This window comes from Larus michahellis, chromosome 1 (assembly GCF_964199755.1).
Source record: "Larus michahellis chromosome 1, bLarMic1.1, whole genome shotgun sequence".
Taxonomy (NCBI): Eukaryota; Metazoa; Chordata; class Aves; order Charadriiformes; family Laridae; genus Larus; species Larus michahellis.
The window spans coordinates 165,111,104-165,127,020 of NC_133896.1; the positions used below are offsets into that span (position 1 = coordinate 165,111,104).

The 15,917-nt window shown below is 43.6% G+C and overlaps 1 protein-coding gene across 14 annotated transcripts in view; it reads right to left on the reverse strand.

Annotated features, from left to right (window-relative positions):
• The window catches only part of MBNL2 (muscleblind like splicing regulator 2), a 111,999-nt gene extending 98,574 nt beyond the window's left edge, over positions 1-13,425 (reverse strand). For 6 of the 14 annotated variants that reach the window (XM_074562751.1, XM_074562765.1, XM_074562736.1 and 3 more), the window contains exon 1: positions 13,291-13,425. The gene's annotated coding sequence lies outside the window, so the exon portion shown is untranslated. Of the gene's footprint in view, positions 1-1,500; positions 1,874-13,290 lie in introns of those variants that run through there. The other 8 variants (XM_074562828.1, XM_074562809.1, XM_074562791.1 and 5 more) reach the window with 7 other exon arrangements.
• Positions 13,426-15,917: the final 2,492 nt, after the last annotated feature.

The window sequence follows — 15,917 nt, forward strand, 5'->3', positions numbered from 1 at the left end:
TTCTTAGGACTCTCGAATCATGAACGCAGCCACACGCCCACCCAGCTCCTCATATAGGTTAGTATGTTTTAGTTTCTCTCTTGCCAAAAGATCAGAAGGCCCTCAACTCAATAGGGCATGCTGAAAATAAATCACGTCACATTTGTGAATCCTTCGGCTAGGCCCCATCAAAAAGCTCAAGAGAAAATGTATGATCTTTCTCAAAAATGGTGCTCGAGTAGCATGCAGCAAATAAGGCATGAGTTCTTGGACTGAAGAAAAAGAGATTTTTAAAAATACCTGCTCTGTACATTCAGAAGTGAGGAGTTACAAAGTAACTGATCTCAAATTGAGACGTGCCCACACGCCCATTCATTTTTCGCATCAGTTACAAAGAAAAAGGAGAGGCCAATTTATACAACTGTATTATACATTTAATTGCAAAATGACATCATCTTAGAGAAGCTGAGAAATTCAGATGTCAAACACAACAAAGAATAACAAGTAAAGGTAAATCCCTAACTCAGAAAGTGCCATCTGCTCTGCTTGACATGCTCCTATAATTAATGAATCAAGGGGAAAACGCTGCTAAAGACGACTATTACACACAATTGTCTGAAGGGTGTAGGTATAACTCTTGGAGAAAAGTGGACTCTTTTGAAAGTCCAACAAAGAGGAGGAGAACTGGAACGTGCAGAACCCACACAGCTGTTTTTCCTTCTTTACTCTTGAATCATGGTGATTAGATCTAATCCCAGAAACTACAGAACTTCTTAATTTAAAGGGAGCTTTGCAAGAAGCGTGGAATATACATAACACTAACACTGAAGACATCAAGCAACTTACGTGACATTCAGTACAGCAGAAAGATGATTTTGAGCCTTGCATAGATGACCTATGGCAACACTGACATTTTGGCAAGTTCAGCAATGGCAAGAACAACTTCAAAACTATTTCTTGTATCAGTAATAGACTTTTCCCTTAGTAACTTCCCACAACTGCTACTACCAGGAAAATTCAACCTTGGTAGCTATGGTCTAAATGACAGCATAAAGAAAAGTCAAGGTAGGTGTCAAGATTTTAAAACTAGGCACCTAGACCTATTCATGAATAATACCACTGATGCCAACCTTTGCAAAATACCTCTCTCACTCTCTCTCTCTGTTGGGGCTGAAGTAATGGTAGAAATCATTATAAACTACAAAAATAAAGATTAACGTCAAGACTCAAGTTACTAACTGGAAGCAGGTATGCTGTTCTGAAAGGACACTGCTGGGTCTAATTCTGGTTTTAAAAATATGCTTACCAGAAGAACTTTAAGTCCAGGATTTCAATTGTTTTAACTTCTTAGCACCTGGGCGTCCCAACAACTCCCTAACCTAGGAAAACTGGAGATTGATTGTGCGCAGACATGAAAACAGACTATTCTATTTTCATCATATATGCTGAGAGAAACATGAAATGAAAATACACCACAGAAGCAAGCATATATTCAAGTTACATGTTAGGATTCAATCTTACCAAAATTAAGGTGGCTTCTGGAGGCCTTCCAAATCCCTTCTCTCCTTCCGCTGGTTGCACAAGGAATTTAAGCCATGTCTAAATTGTGAGATCGAAACACATGGGTTCAGGCACGCACTGGGTCTGTATCCTGACTTTATTTTGGGATGACACCAAGTCCCCATCAGGATGAAAACTGAGTACATGTGCACCGTTCCTTCACAGGGTGGTTCCAGTTGGGAAGGGTGATGAAAGCATCAGCCAGAGTAGAGCTGCAGCACACTCCAACCAGGCTTTGTAGCTGAACTTTTGAGACACGTATCCTGGGTGCCATGGAGAGCTGAGCTGCCTCTGGATTGTAGCCTTATGCATTTAGCTTGAAATATATTTGACCAAATATAAACAACCACATCTCACTGAGTCACTCTACTCCCCCTCTCTCTTTATAGTCACTGAAGAGAAATACGCCTTTGTGGGCTGTGATTCATCCTGTCCCGAAGTAGCTATTCTAAGAGATTCTATCATATCCTAAAAGCTTCTGTGTTTCTCTATTGGCTACCTGAAACGGTCACCCTTAGGCTCCTCTATAATGTCCTTCGTTAAACATATGAGAGATGAAATCGCACTACAGAAGAAGCTTTATTAGGAATATAAATATTTAGACACTTAAGTTACATGCACTGGATACCACTTTTCATTTTCAAATTCATATAAAATAACTAAAGACATTAACATACAGCTAAAGGACACCTGTATTTTGACAATGTACAGTTACAGCTTTGGTGTAAATCCTCAGCTTGCCATAAGCATGTTCCAGCTATGTTGCTATATAAGCTACATAAGCTTGTTCTCTAAGATATGCTGAACGTGTTCCAGGGCTTTTTTCCCCCTGACTGAACATCAGTCCTTGCACTCACTCACACTTTCTTCCTCTGAACAACTAATTGACACCAAATTAACCTAAGAGGAGTTGGACTGGGATCCTCCTCCTGATTTTCTTTTTGGTTTTGGAGGGGAGCATTTTTGGGTGGAGGGAAGGTTGGTAAAAAAACAGTACCTTGCTGACTCTGTCTACATAAGCTAGGTAATATAAACTGGCAAGATAATAAACTAGGTAAAATAAATTGGCAAACCACCTATGTTGTTTTGCTCTTACAACTCGGACTTATGCAAAAGTTTTTCCAGCAAAGTGATTCTATTTTTCTTCGTGACAGCTGAAAAAAAACTGTTTGCAATTTACTGATCTGAAATACCAAATCACTTCAGTATTAAAACATTAGCGTTTAAATCTTAGTCATCCAAATCCAGACATCTAGTGTCTTCTTAGATGCCCTAGGGAGTTCCTGTTGGCCTCCAGTGGCCGCTGCTAGAAAGGCTGAGTTACTGGTATGTCCTGGCTTATATCTGCCAGCCTCATGCAGATGTCCCAGATATAAAATGGTCTAACGTCATTTTAGATGCCATATATTTAGATACCTGTACCCGTCCAAAAACGTAAACCATTTCCTCAATACATATCAGAATAGATCTTCCCAACTCTTCTAGCAGAACGTAAAAGGATTACATACAAAACAGAAATCCTTTATCTTCAACTGCTGAACCCTACTCAGAATAGATGTTTTAGGAATCATAGGGTAAAAGCACAAGCACTATTTAAGCCAGCCACGTATAACATAAATTCAAGATAAATCCTTCTCTTTGCCAACAGACTTCATGTCCCCCTATTTTGTACAGCATCCACCACAACCAGGGAATTATCTGATGGAAGTCTCCCAAGACTCTCACTCCAGATGAAATAAACACTGAAGGCTTAAGTCTTCATAAAAACATATTTTGAATCCATGTGGTTATGAAGAATACTTCCCAAATGCGACAAATTAAGAAGCAAGAAAGCAATGTACCCGTTAGTCTTGAATACCCAGTTGGAAACAATGCAAAGGTGTAAACCGCCACTACTCACCCTAAATTATCTTTAGTGAGACCCCTGTGTATTGGGAAGTTCTTCCACTGCTGATAAAAACATGCTCCTTCCTCCTCAGATCCTTCCATGACTAATTTCCTCCACAGCTATTGTTCTGGCCTCAAATTTGGAGTAGCTCCTATTCAAACCCACAACAGGAGGAAACCATTTGATAAATCACCATGTCAGAGAACCTACTAACCTCACCCACAAAGTCACGTGGGCATAGGAAAACCCTCTTGTGTTTCAGGGAGCATAGGTGGAGGATGCATATACTAAACTTCTGCCCCTTATCCTGAGAATTTGATGGCTTCCCATACCAGCCAACCTACTGGGAAGATGCAGGAGCAAGATTTGTTCTCTAAAAAGTTACTAAATTACAAAAAAAATAATACTTCATATAACTACTTGAAAAAAGATTACATTTTCTGCAGGTAAACAAAATATTTTTTTTATCTTCTATGAAGCTTCAGTTACCAGCCTCTAATGTATCCCAGATCCTGCGTATAATTCAAGCAATGCTGCAAATAATAAATCTTCTGACCAGTGATGTAATGAGGCCTCTAATTATCCTTTAAATCCAAAAGCTCTATTTTATTACTCCATTATAAACCCAACGGGAAAAAGATGCCACTGAAACTAAGCTGTATTTTGAATTTTCCCATCTTCAATTAGCACAAAAATAATTCAGCTCACTCTCTCTAATTCATTAAAATTATCCTATTGCTTTTGCACACTACTGTAATACAGGTGTAAAACATCCCATTGCTATGTAACAGGTGATGCTAGCTCCCATTTCCCTACAAGCTGCCATTTAACATCCTGAGCCTGTAGGGTAGACGCTCAGGGGCATGAAGCAAAATCAGCAAGCAATCTCCACTGTAAGCAGAGAAAATAGGCTCCGGGAGACTTCACAGAAAATGAGAGCCAATTGGATAATTTTTGGTTTTTTAAAATCAGTAAGACTGAATCCCTCACCCTTTTACAGCAATTAATAACCTGCACATGTAAGAGCGGAGGACTCCATATAATTAACAAAGCATTACTTTGGCAAGGAGGGAAGGCCTGGAGTATGTAAGTACAGGGTTTTATTTCTTTCTGTGAAGTATGGATGACAGGTAGGAGAAAGCTATGCCAAGTGAACTGCTGGCAAGCAACTAGTCTTTTGGTTAGCAGACAGCTCTGTTTTGTGAAGTCTATGAGTTTGTGTTCACATAGGCAAGCTTTTCTTTAAACAGTAGCATTACATGCATTCAAGCAGTCATGAGTTTTGCACTAAATTTCCATTTTCACCTCAAAAGACGTTGTTTGTATAATGTTTTTAAACACTACATGTGGATCTTTGCCCAGTTACTCTGCCACATAATAATATACACGTGATCATGAACCTTCATTTTTCCCAATGTCATGTAACAGAAACCAAAAAATAAGTAGCTGTATGCACAGGAAGAAACAAGAATTGTTTTCACTCTGGAAAAATAAGCAAACAAGAGTAATGAAGGACAAGAAATAAGGTCCTCTAGCAGAAGGCCTAGGTGTGGGGTAAAATGGCATACAAAAGCCTGATCTCCGACAACAGCAAGTTTCAAGCAGCGCACATCAAGCTTTAACCCCACCACCTCAAAAATGAAGTAAATTACAGAAAGAATGCCTCAAAAATCAAAATGCACACAGGACTTCATTCACCAGAGGTCCAAAGATAGAACAGCGACTTTATTTGTAGGGAGAAGTCTGTAAGCGAATAGCATCCAGCTTTCTAACACAACATATTTCACCTCTTCTGTATTTTCCTCTGACTTCCTCTCCCTTCCTCACTCTCAAAAAAAGAGTGTTATAAAATTGACAAAGCCATTCATTTTTTATTCCCCTTATACCAACTCTAATAACAATAAAATATTAGCACTAATACGTATTAGTAGAGCCAAAATAAGATTAGAAGGCATCCTGTCTGCTACCTTTGGCTTACTAGGCAAAAGGGACTGCAGAGGAAAAGCGCAAGATGAAGATGACACAGATCTTTTGCTGTGAGGTATATAGTCTCACAAACTTAAGATTGTAAGGCAAATTTCACTGCAGTCCACCTGCCCTCTTGGTAATCACAATGCCACCTCGTCCTCAAGCCAGCTTCGGTGGGCCCATGAGGAGGGGTTTGCCTGTTTTGGAAGTATTAACCATTAAAGAGTTCTACCTCTTCCCTCACCCTTTGGGCTGGGTGAGACCAAAAGAAACCTGTTGACAAAAATAACCTGCAGGTCCTCAGGTCATAAATACTTCAGCCAACAACACTGATCTCAGTATTGGTCACTGAAGCAGTATTGTATGAACCACAAAAGCTGTATTGAGGACATGAAATTAAGTTTACCACCAAGTAAGCTGGTACCATCCCACAGTAGCGGGTCAGCTCAAAGTTGTCTAAAAAATTCTTAATTTGGGGGGAATCTCAGCCAGGCTCCTACAAACTTTTGTTGGAAGAAACCTCTGGAGGTTACCCGGTCCATCCTCTGACTCAAAACAAGACAATCATCAACAGACAATCAGGTCAGTTATGACTTTGCCTTGATGAGTCCTGAAAAGCTCTGAGGACAGATATTAGCTTCTCTGGATGACCTGCTGCAGTGCTGCACTACCCTCCTACTAACAAGATTTTCCCAATGTCCAACCTGAATCTCCAAAGCAACAATTTGTTGTCATTGCCCCTTACTGCCATCTGGCACTACTAAGCAGAGTTTGGCCCTATAATCTTCAGAATCATCCTCCAGGAGCTGTAAACAGTTACTAGCTTATCCCTTAGCCTCCTTTTCCTACAACTCAAGAAGCCCAGCTCCCTCAACGTAGACCTTAATAAGTAGCTCTTCACTGGATCTAGACACGGCAACAGGACTTCATCTGAGCTACAAGTACTGCCTTTGACAAAAGCAGTGACCGTGTGCTCAGTTCCTCATCAATGAACTAAAAAGATTTCTCTCTCTGTCTCTTCCCTTTACTGTCAGCAGCATATACAAGGCAATATCACTCAGATGTTTTGCATTTGCTTCTTTTGATTCTTCTTTGAACTTCTGACAGAAGGGATAGGTTAAAAACTCTGGATCCTGCACAGAAAGGTCCACAGAATTTTAGACCTTACTATTTCGGTCCTCTTGGATATTTTGCGTGTTGAATGCACTTCCATTTTACAAAGACATCTATGACCAAGCCACCTAACAACAAAAAATGAAGTTACCAGTTCTTACTTTTCTAGAAGTGTTCTTTATACGTCCTTCAAAACCCAAAATCTGATGCAGACATTTTCAATTATGGACATCCTCAAAGATTTCTTTTTGAGACAATAAAACTTCAAGAGTATTGGCAGCTCCAAAAAAAACCCAAACCCAAAACCCCCTTTAAGCATATCCCATTCATTCTGCTCCTTTTTTCAGTCTATTATGCAGAGAGCAACAAATAACTATGAACCCACTGACAAAACCCTGCTGAAGTAAGCGAAGTAGAACTACCACAGTTTCAGTCATTCCTCCTGTTTAGAAATCTCATCGTCTCAATCCTAAAAGCCTTCTGCACAGTTATGCACAAATGGACGCTTCCCCCTTTGCTGTTTGTTTCCAGCAGCAGATGCCACCAGGGACTCGGCAGCAGCAGGGACAGCTCTAGCAGGTTTGGCACTGCTGGTACCACATAAGAAAAATGCTTCAATCATCTTTGAAATTTGTAAAGAACAAAGAGGTAAGCTTTCTAGAAAGCGAGAACAATGCTGTAGTAATCCTCCTGTCAGCCCTAGGGCCATCGCCACAATTCAGATGACCAAACCGCTCTGCTGCTTCATGAGGGAGGAGTATTGAGCTCCACCCAGCTCTGGCCTCCAGTTATTGCCACACTATTAGTCAAGAGGCCTCTTTATAGCTCGGAAAGCGTATTGATTTTTCTTCCCCCTTCCTCTAATTCACAACAGTGAGGACAGGTTATTTCAAGAAAATGACTGACTGAAGCCACCACCAACACCTCCTTCTGCTGGAATGTACCTTAATCTTACCGTTATGGCTAATCTGCCCTCACCCTTCCTGTCCACACTCACCACTGCTCCCACAGGTGCATATCCGGGTCTAACCATTTCCAGGATTAAACAGCTTGCACCTCCAGAAAGCATCACAGGGTGTCCATGTCCCTCCTGTGGCACCCAGCAATCTGAATGGCACAGTCCGCTTCATCTGCCGTGGTATAAACTGTATACCCCAAACCCCAACGGTATGGGCTGTTCAATGAATTAGAAAAAGAACCAGAGAAATCAGATACCTTCTAAAAGCTGCAAGTAGCAGGAGAAATACACTCCACCACAAACAGGAAGCAAAGAGCATAAAGCATTATGAAATTAAGTGAATGAATTGAGAAATGTAAGACCGACCTCTAACTGCCAATGGGCAATACACAATCCCAAGAGTGAAATAACCTGATATGCATTGCATCACCCAAAGCTCTCTAGATGAGATTTAAATCCTGTCATTTTTTCCCCCCCGCTCATGATACCGAGTCAAAGACTCAGGCACAAGCAGATGGCAGGAAGCACTTTGTTCACCTGTTCTGCAAACATGAAATCTAAGGTGACCCTAGTAAGGCATCTTTATTAGATTTCATTAATCTGAAAAGCTAAAGTTAACATTTACTCACTCAAAGACTACAATAAACAAACAGCTTTAGCAAGGCTAACGCTAATACCTTTTAATGGGAGATAGCAAAATGTCCTAGAATGACACATTTTGGAAATTTCAACAAATATATTGACAAGGCTAAACATGCCAAAGTCCCCAAAACTAATCTTTCCATGTTTTGAATGAAAATACAGTTTCCTCATAGTTCCCTTGACCCCTTCATATGTCATCTCTGGTCCAACCTGTGGACTTGGTTGTATTTTGGACCTGACCCTTGACAAAAAAGTTGAAGATTAAGGATATCACAACAGTACTGCTGTTTTGTGAAGAGCATCACCTCATTCAAGCAAGTGAAAGAATGTTCAGTTTCCCAGGAACTATGGAAAGCCTCAGTAGAGCAAAGGCCGAGAAACTACAAAATCTTCTCCAGCACACACGGCCAGCAGGATAAGGGCTTGAGGGCTCAGGGAACCACTGACTGGTACCACCAGCAATGATCAAAAATACAGTCAACTCCTAACAACCAGTAGCCCAGTAACGCACCCCAAAATCACTTTGATGTTTTCACATCTCACCATATGCACACACGGGACAGAAATTCCAAATTTGAGAACACCAAATAAAGGCTGAAATAATTAATGCATCAAAGCCTATGCTAAGGTCTTCAACACTCAGGGCTTATAGAGACCATATAAACATAGAGCACCACAAGGAAATGCTCTAATTCATGAAAGCTTTGTGCACTTGGAAAGCCCTCTGAGTTAAGAAGAATGCACCAACAGCTGGCTTACACAATACAAGTTGACTGTATTCAGACATTCCTGTACCTTAAAATAGGGTTGGTTTTTTTTCTCTGAGACCTGAGAATTCAGCCTTCCAGACGCCCTTTTTTGATACCATCAGGCATGAAATATCTGTCTCTCACCAGGGGGGTTGGGACACCTCAGGGGGGTCCACAAAAATATGATGAACAGTCTGGGGCTTCCTGGATGAACTAGGAACAACAGGGAAACAACCAGCAGTGCAATTTAGTAGCAGTGGGAAGCTGCTCCTCCATCACTGGATCCTTCCCCCTGTAGAGACCTACAAAGCTCAGTTCCCCCTATGCTACTTTCTAACAACAGTGTCAAACCACCGGGCGAAACAGTCTCAAATTCTCTCAGTGTGGAGACACAACAGACCTACTTACCCTTCAGCACAAACAGCTGCAGCACCATCAAAATGATCTGCTATTGAGGAGTAGCTGAAGTTAAACCTAAACCTGGAATTCAGTGGCAAGCAGAGGAAGACAGTGTGAAGAGTTTGCAGCCACAGACAGACCCTGGTTTTGTTGCTTTAAGATACATGATCCCAACTGGTCATAGGTCAGAAGTATTTCTGGACTTTACACTGACATTATACTTTCATACTGAAACATTACTCAATGACTGTGTTGCTGTCTCAGCTCCACCTAGGCAAAGAGTGACCTGCGTCTCCAGGACACTGCAGGCAGGTCTTGAAGCCTTCCTTGAAGTCTTGAAGTCTAGGAAATCTGAATACTCTAGAACGTGCAACATCTTTCCCCGGTAACACAGCTGCATACCATCATCCTCCCATCTTCCAGGCTGCAACCTCACAGTGCTCAAAAACCTACCTGCAATCTTACAGCTCTCTGTGGCCCCAGGCAGCAAAAGGACTACCATGGGCTCTGCAAAGGAACAGTCCCTGACAATCGTTATTGCCATCAGTCACCCAACGTGAGCCAAAAACATCAGCGTGCAGCTGCAAGTCAGGATAGACTGTTGAGTTATTCAACAGTTTAAACTCTTCAAAGGCATCTACTCTTTCTTCACACCTGTAGTCGATTCAGCCCTACTGGCTACATTTTTATTCCAAATCTAGTTGAGTGTTTCAGTATTGCATTTCTCTGAAGCCATAAGCGAATTGATTGTGTCAAAGCCAGTTATCGCAAATAATCCAACCACCATGATCAAGACAGCAAAAAGCACAGGGGAAATATTAGCAGTAGAAAAGAAAGAAATTGTTTTTGTTTTTAAGGTTTATTCACCAGAAATGAGTGACTTGAAACTGAAAAGCATTTTTGATCAACACTCTTCCCAACTTTCACTTCAATGACATTTTAATGAGCACTTTCTAACTAGCTCTACTTACATAAAGTAGCACATGAACGTGGGAGAATATTGAAGAAAGGTAAGGGGAAGGGGGTTGTAGAAAATTCCATCAGGCATTTTATTTCTTGGATGCCTGTGAGAAAATGAATAATAATTCATCTGGAGAAAAGTGATCTAGCAAACATTCGATTGGTAAAAGACATCTGGAAAGGAGCAATAAGTAGACAGAAAGAGAATGAATTTTGATAGAGGGACATGAAGAAAGATACAGTGAGATCTGGAAGCCAACTAGGTTACTTTGCAATTCTGCAAAGATGAAGGTAGCATGTTCACATCTGTCCTGAGTACTTCAGCCCCAGACAGCTAACAATAAACTACCAGGAAAAAAAATTTATAGACAAGCAGTAAATGTGACTGTAGGACTAGCTGGAGCCATCTGAAGTGAGATTTCTACCCTGATAACTGACAGTATGAAAATACCTTCTTCGATAACAGGTTTAATATGGTTCATAGTTCTTTATTTCTGTTTTTATTGGCAGGCTGGACCAAATTCTGCAACCTTGCAGTAGAACCACAATAAGACCTATGAGGGCCTATTAAAAGTGGGGGGAAATAAGGCAACATAAACAAGCAGACTGTTCATTTACCTAGCATGGCACGAGTTTCAGTGAGAACATGCCAAACCTAAATAAATTAGGCTGTATAATTTTACTCAGCAGTGTAAGGAGTAAAATAATCATGCAGTGTTGCTGAGATTCCAAGAGCTACCCAGAGGACGCAACCATAAGGAAGCAATGGGAATACCAATTTCATACACTTTTTTTCTTCCTGCCATAAATTGTTAATAGAACTTTTTCTAGCGTCTTGTAACCGAGCTTCTAACCCAAGAAAAGGCAAGACTAAGAAGGTTCCCAAAATGGCAGTCACATGCCATGGGTGGCAGGATTCACGTACCAGTTTTGCTAGGGTAGGTATATCACAGTTTAATAATCCCTAGGTTAGTAGAAAAAGTAGTCTATTCAGTACTGCACACTACAATTCTAGAGACTCTGCAACCAGCAGAGAAACTACAGAGCAGCTGTAGCAGAAGAGATGAAAATTTCACCCACCAAGTGTTAGCAGCAAGTAGACTTTATTTTTAATCTTCTTATGACAACTGTTATTCTGTAACAGCCAAATTTAAGAAAATGATGCTCAAATGAAGATTCAGCATCACAATCCCAAACATATCACCAATGCCAAAGATTTGAGATTTTGGCAGGTCTGCTCATGTCTAAAACCAGGCCACTTCTTCAGAGGGCGGGTCCTAAATGATAAAGGAACTAAGTTTCAGAGGAAAGTATGTTGAGGTGACACGTCATGTGGTCCACCCACCTCTCTGCACAATGCAGAACTACCACTCCTCTGGTGACAGCAGGGATATGACAATAAAACAGCCCATCTCTTCGGCTACAGGACAACATTACAGTACAGCCACCCTCCTGCAAGTTACCTTGGATGGACAGACAGACCCTAGTGCAAATCACTGCTGTAGCCCACGTCTATTCCAAATTTCACTTGCATGTAGATGAGCTGTAGCATATGCCAGGAACTATAGCAAATGCCAAAGACGGACGTGCCCCGACTCGGAGCTCCAGCCTGTGTCAGAAGTTTTGCTGCCAAGATCTACAGTGAGCAATACTGGCTGGCACCCCCCGACCGCCTTATCACAGGAAAGAGAAACCGCAGGGCTCTATCCGGGGTACATACACCCTTTAAAAGCATATGAGGTTCATGCTACACAAAAGGGCCTTGTCCATAGCAGGAAGAATTACATGCCTCCCAGCAGCAGTATCAGCTGTACTGGATGTATGCAAACAGCAGTAACGCCAAATACAAGTTACAAATTGGCATCACTGATGCTGAAGCAACATTTTTTATTTTTTTAAAATGTGCTCAAAAACTGTACGAAAGCAGCTTTCCACTGGTCCTTGACAGTAACTTTAGAGCATTTCCAGAAGACTTTAAATACGTGTTTGGCGCTAAAGCCGGCCACGGGTACCTTTTTTGTTTGTGCAGTGTGGTATGTGCACACATGAAGGGAAAAGGGAGGACAGATGGCTAAATCTATGCATATTTACCAAGGTATGAATACCACGTTAAAATCATAAGCGCTAGGCCAAGTCACATGTTTAAAATTAATTACACTTCCGCTACTACCTACAAGTCCACACTGCTTTAAAAATCTACAAGTCTGAACAAGATACGTCAGTGTGACATGATCGCTTAAGTATATTAATCCCACATGGATATCCTCTGCAGCTGAATTAAAGGCACACAAGTTGTTCCCTGCTACTGTTCAAATACGTACCCAGCAAACAGAACTGCTGGGCTGTTCCCCTCCCAGCCGAAATGCACATACGCCTATGAGGAACAGAAAACACCACATCTGGAAGCAGAAGCCTATAGGCGATGTTCTCATAGCTCAAAAAAACATGTGTAGATGTATACATGGATAAATATACGTGTGTGTATAGAGGGAATACATCAGGTTTGTGCACAAAGTAAGAAAAACATTGGATTTCTGACAGTTTTTCCCCTCCTGTCACACTCACCTGAAGGGTGGCAATTCCCACCACCACCACCCCCCCCAAAACTTGCCCAGCGTTATTCCTTGCGGACCACAGAGATCGTCCCCCCCGGTCCCGTCCCCCCCCTCCCCCCCGCTGCAGGGCCGAAACGGGGAGCACGGAGGAGGCGGTGGCGGGGGGGAAGAAATGGAAAGCGATTCGGGAAGGAAGCCCCACGGGGGACGCCACGGTCCCCACGCAGCCCTTTTCCTCTCCCTTCCAGAAGTAAAGGAAAACTTAAGGACCGTTGCCGCTCCCCGCAAGCATGCCGTGCCAAAAAACGCTGAGTTCGCAAAAAAAAAAAAACCCCACATCGATCACCCACCCGCCGCCTCCCCCGAGGGAAGCGAAGGGGAAACAAGCGGCGGGGGCGGAGGATGGGGCGGGGTGGGGGGAACACGGAGACGCCGCGGGACCCGCTGCCCGGGGGACAGCGGGTCCCGCGGCGTCTCCGTGTCCCCCCCACCCTTCCCCACGGCGGCGGCTTTACTTACCTCAGAGGAAAATGGGGAACGACGACACCCGCTTCTCCCACCGGGGCGGAGAGCGGCTCCACGCAGCGGCTTGTCACCTCTCCCGCCGCGACCGCGACGGCGGCGGCGGCTGCTGCTCGCCTAAGGCGGGGAGTGGGGGGGGCGGTTCGGGCCCCTCCCTCGGCCGGGAAAAGGAAGGGGGGGGAAGGCCGAGCGCGGCGCCGCACCGCCCCGGGGGCCGGGCCCCGAGCCCGGCCCGCCTCAACCCGCACCGCCCCCGCGGCCTCGTCCGGCGGACGAGGCCCCGCCGTGGTTTCACCAGAGACCGGAGCGCCCCGGCGGCACAACGGAGGGTTTCCTCCTCCTCCTCAAAACAACGCGGTGGGGGGTGGCTGCGGAGGGGCCGAAATAGCGGGTTTGAGGCGTGTTGTTCGCGCTGGAGCCACGGAGCGTCACACCAGTACTCGCAGGCGATTTTCTGGAGGAGGGAACAAATGCCGTGGCTTGGCTCCCAGAGCTTATTCCTCACAGGTTTTGACCCGAATTCGCGAACAGTTTCACTTCCCCTGAAGGGAGGTTTACAGGCCACAAAGCAGCAGCCCAGCGCAGGCCCGCGCTGCCCCTCCGCCACCCGCCATCCTGCCGCAGGCCGCTCTCCCTGGAGACAAGGGTTGGCACCTTTCCCTAAAAACCATGGAATATCCCCAGCCAGAGTGCGGGGGGAGCCACAATGGCTCCCGGTTTGTCTCCAGCTCCTCAAAAGTGCGCTTGTGTTCTGTGGGGTTCAGCAGGGCTGCCGGGGCACAGTTCCCTCGTCCCACACCATCTCAGCGAACCCCCGGCTCTGTGGGCTGGGAGGGCTGAAGCCTCGTCTGACAAACCGCACAATCCGTTTCCAGGCGGTTTCGGTCCCTGAGTGGGATCTCCAGAAAGTCAGGCAAGGAGGAGATGGTCAGACATGGCCAGGTCAGACACGGCTGCCCCAGCCTAGGTGGGTCTAAGCTGCGGCAGCATCACGATGTGAGGGGAATGGGGGGAATAAATCAGAAATCATCTACACTTCAGTTTCAACTAAATTCCTTTAGTCTGTCCCTAAGGTCTTCTGCAAGAATCAGTAACTGAACAAGGGGTAATGGCTTCAAACTAGAAGAGGGTAGATTTAGGTTAGATATTAGGAAGAAATTTTTCACTGTGAGGGAGGTGAGGCACAGGAACAGGTTGCCCAGAGAAGTTGTGGGTGCCCCATCCCTGGAAGTGTTCAAGGCCAGGCTGGATGGGGCTTTGAGCAGCCTGGTCTAGTGGGAGGTGTCCCTGCCCATGGCAGGGGGGATGGAACTAGGTGATCTTTAAGGTCCCTTCCAATCCAAACCATTCTATGATTCTATGAACTTTCAGATTCCTACTACTGCAAAATGTGTTAGTTTTGAGAATCTTTCTACATAGCCACCTCCTTTGGCATTCAGAGGCTGAAAAAGAGACAAAAAGAAAACCTTTTTTTTTTTTTTTTAAGTAATGAGCGGAGTGATGAATTAATATTTTAAGGCTGATTGATTGGAAACCAGTTCTAACCAGTCTGTTCAAGGCAACCCCGTAAACAAAGGTGTTTGAATATAACCAGTGAGAAAAAGTATGTTAATCTTGCTCTACTTTGAAAGTGAAATATAGTAACTTGAATAAATTCAAAGCCCAGCCAGAGCCTAGCTGAGGATGCCACCAGGAACAATAAGCACCCTCCCCGAGTTGGTGGGAGAAGAGAATAGCTTTTAAAAGGGATGGGGGGGAGATAAGAAAAAAAAAATTGCTACTGCTGCTCTAGCTTAACCCACTGTGGAAGATGGTAGTCCCCAGATGACCAGGAGCAGCAACAGCAACATCTCTACTCATCCCTTCCCTCCATTTGTATGGTTTTGGTCTCGGTGAATGGCAGTTCTGTGAAGGAAAATAAGCAAGACTGTAAAAAATTTTCCTGGCACATTGTTTTTTCATCTTCATTAAAAGAGAGAAGGTAGAACTGAGAAAGACATTAAATGTGCAAAAAGCCTCAACAGGATGTTCCATCAGTAGGACTTTAGTACACAGCTGATATCATAAAAGTGCAGGGTCTCCTGAGGCCTTCTCTTAGGCATCTACTCACAGGGAAGCAGGACTGAATATATTTCAGGCCAAATCCAACACCTTTTTTTTACCCCTCTTTTAAAAACCTCAAGTGAAGTGCCTGTTCTCTTCAGGCAACTTGTTGTGCCCATTAACTGTTTTTGCACAAGACACCTTTCTGTAAATTAACCCCATTATATTTTGTCTTCCTCTTGTGCTTGTGGAGGACAATTGATATTATGCTATTTACGTCAACCTTTTACATACATGCCTAAAGCTATCATGAGCTATGTTTTCCCTTCGGACTTCTCCTTTTGATTCAAATTGTATTTTTTTCCCAAACTTTTATCATTCTTGTTGCTCTTCTCCAGACACTTGAATGTAACGTCCGCAATAGGACACTGTGGACCAGACGAGCCTCAACAGTAATGAAGAAAGCAGAATAATTAATGGCGATTTACACATAGCATGTTTGCCAATAAATCCCTCAATGAGATTTGTTCTTGTTGCAATAGCAACTTCATGCTGACTCATTGAGTAGGGGGGCAGTGCCA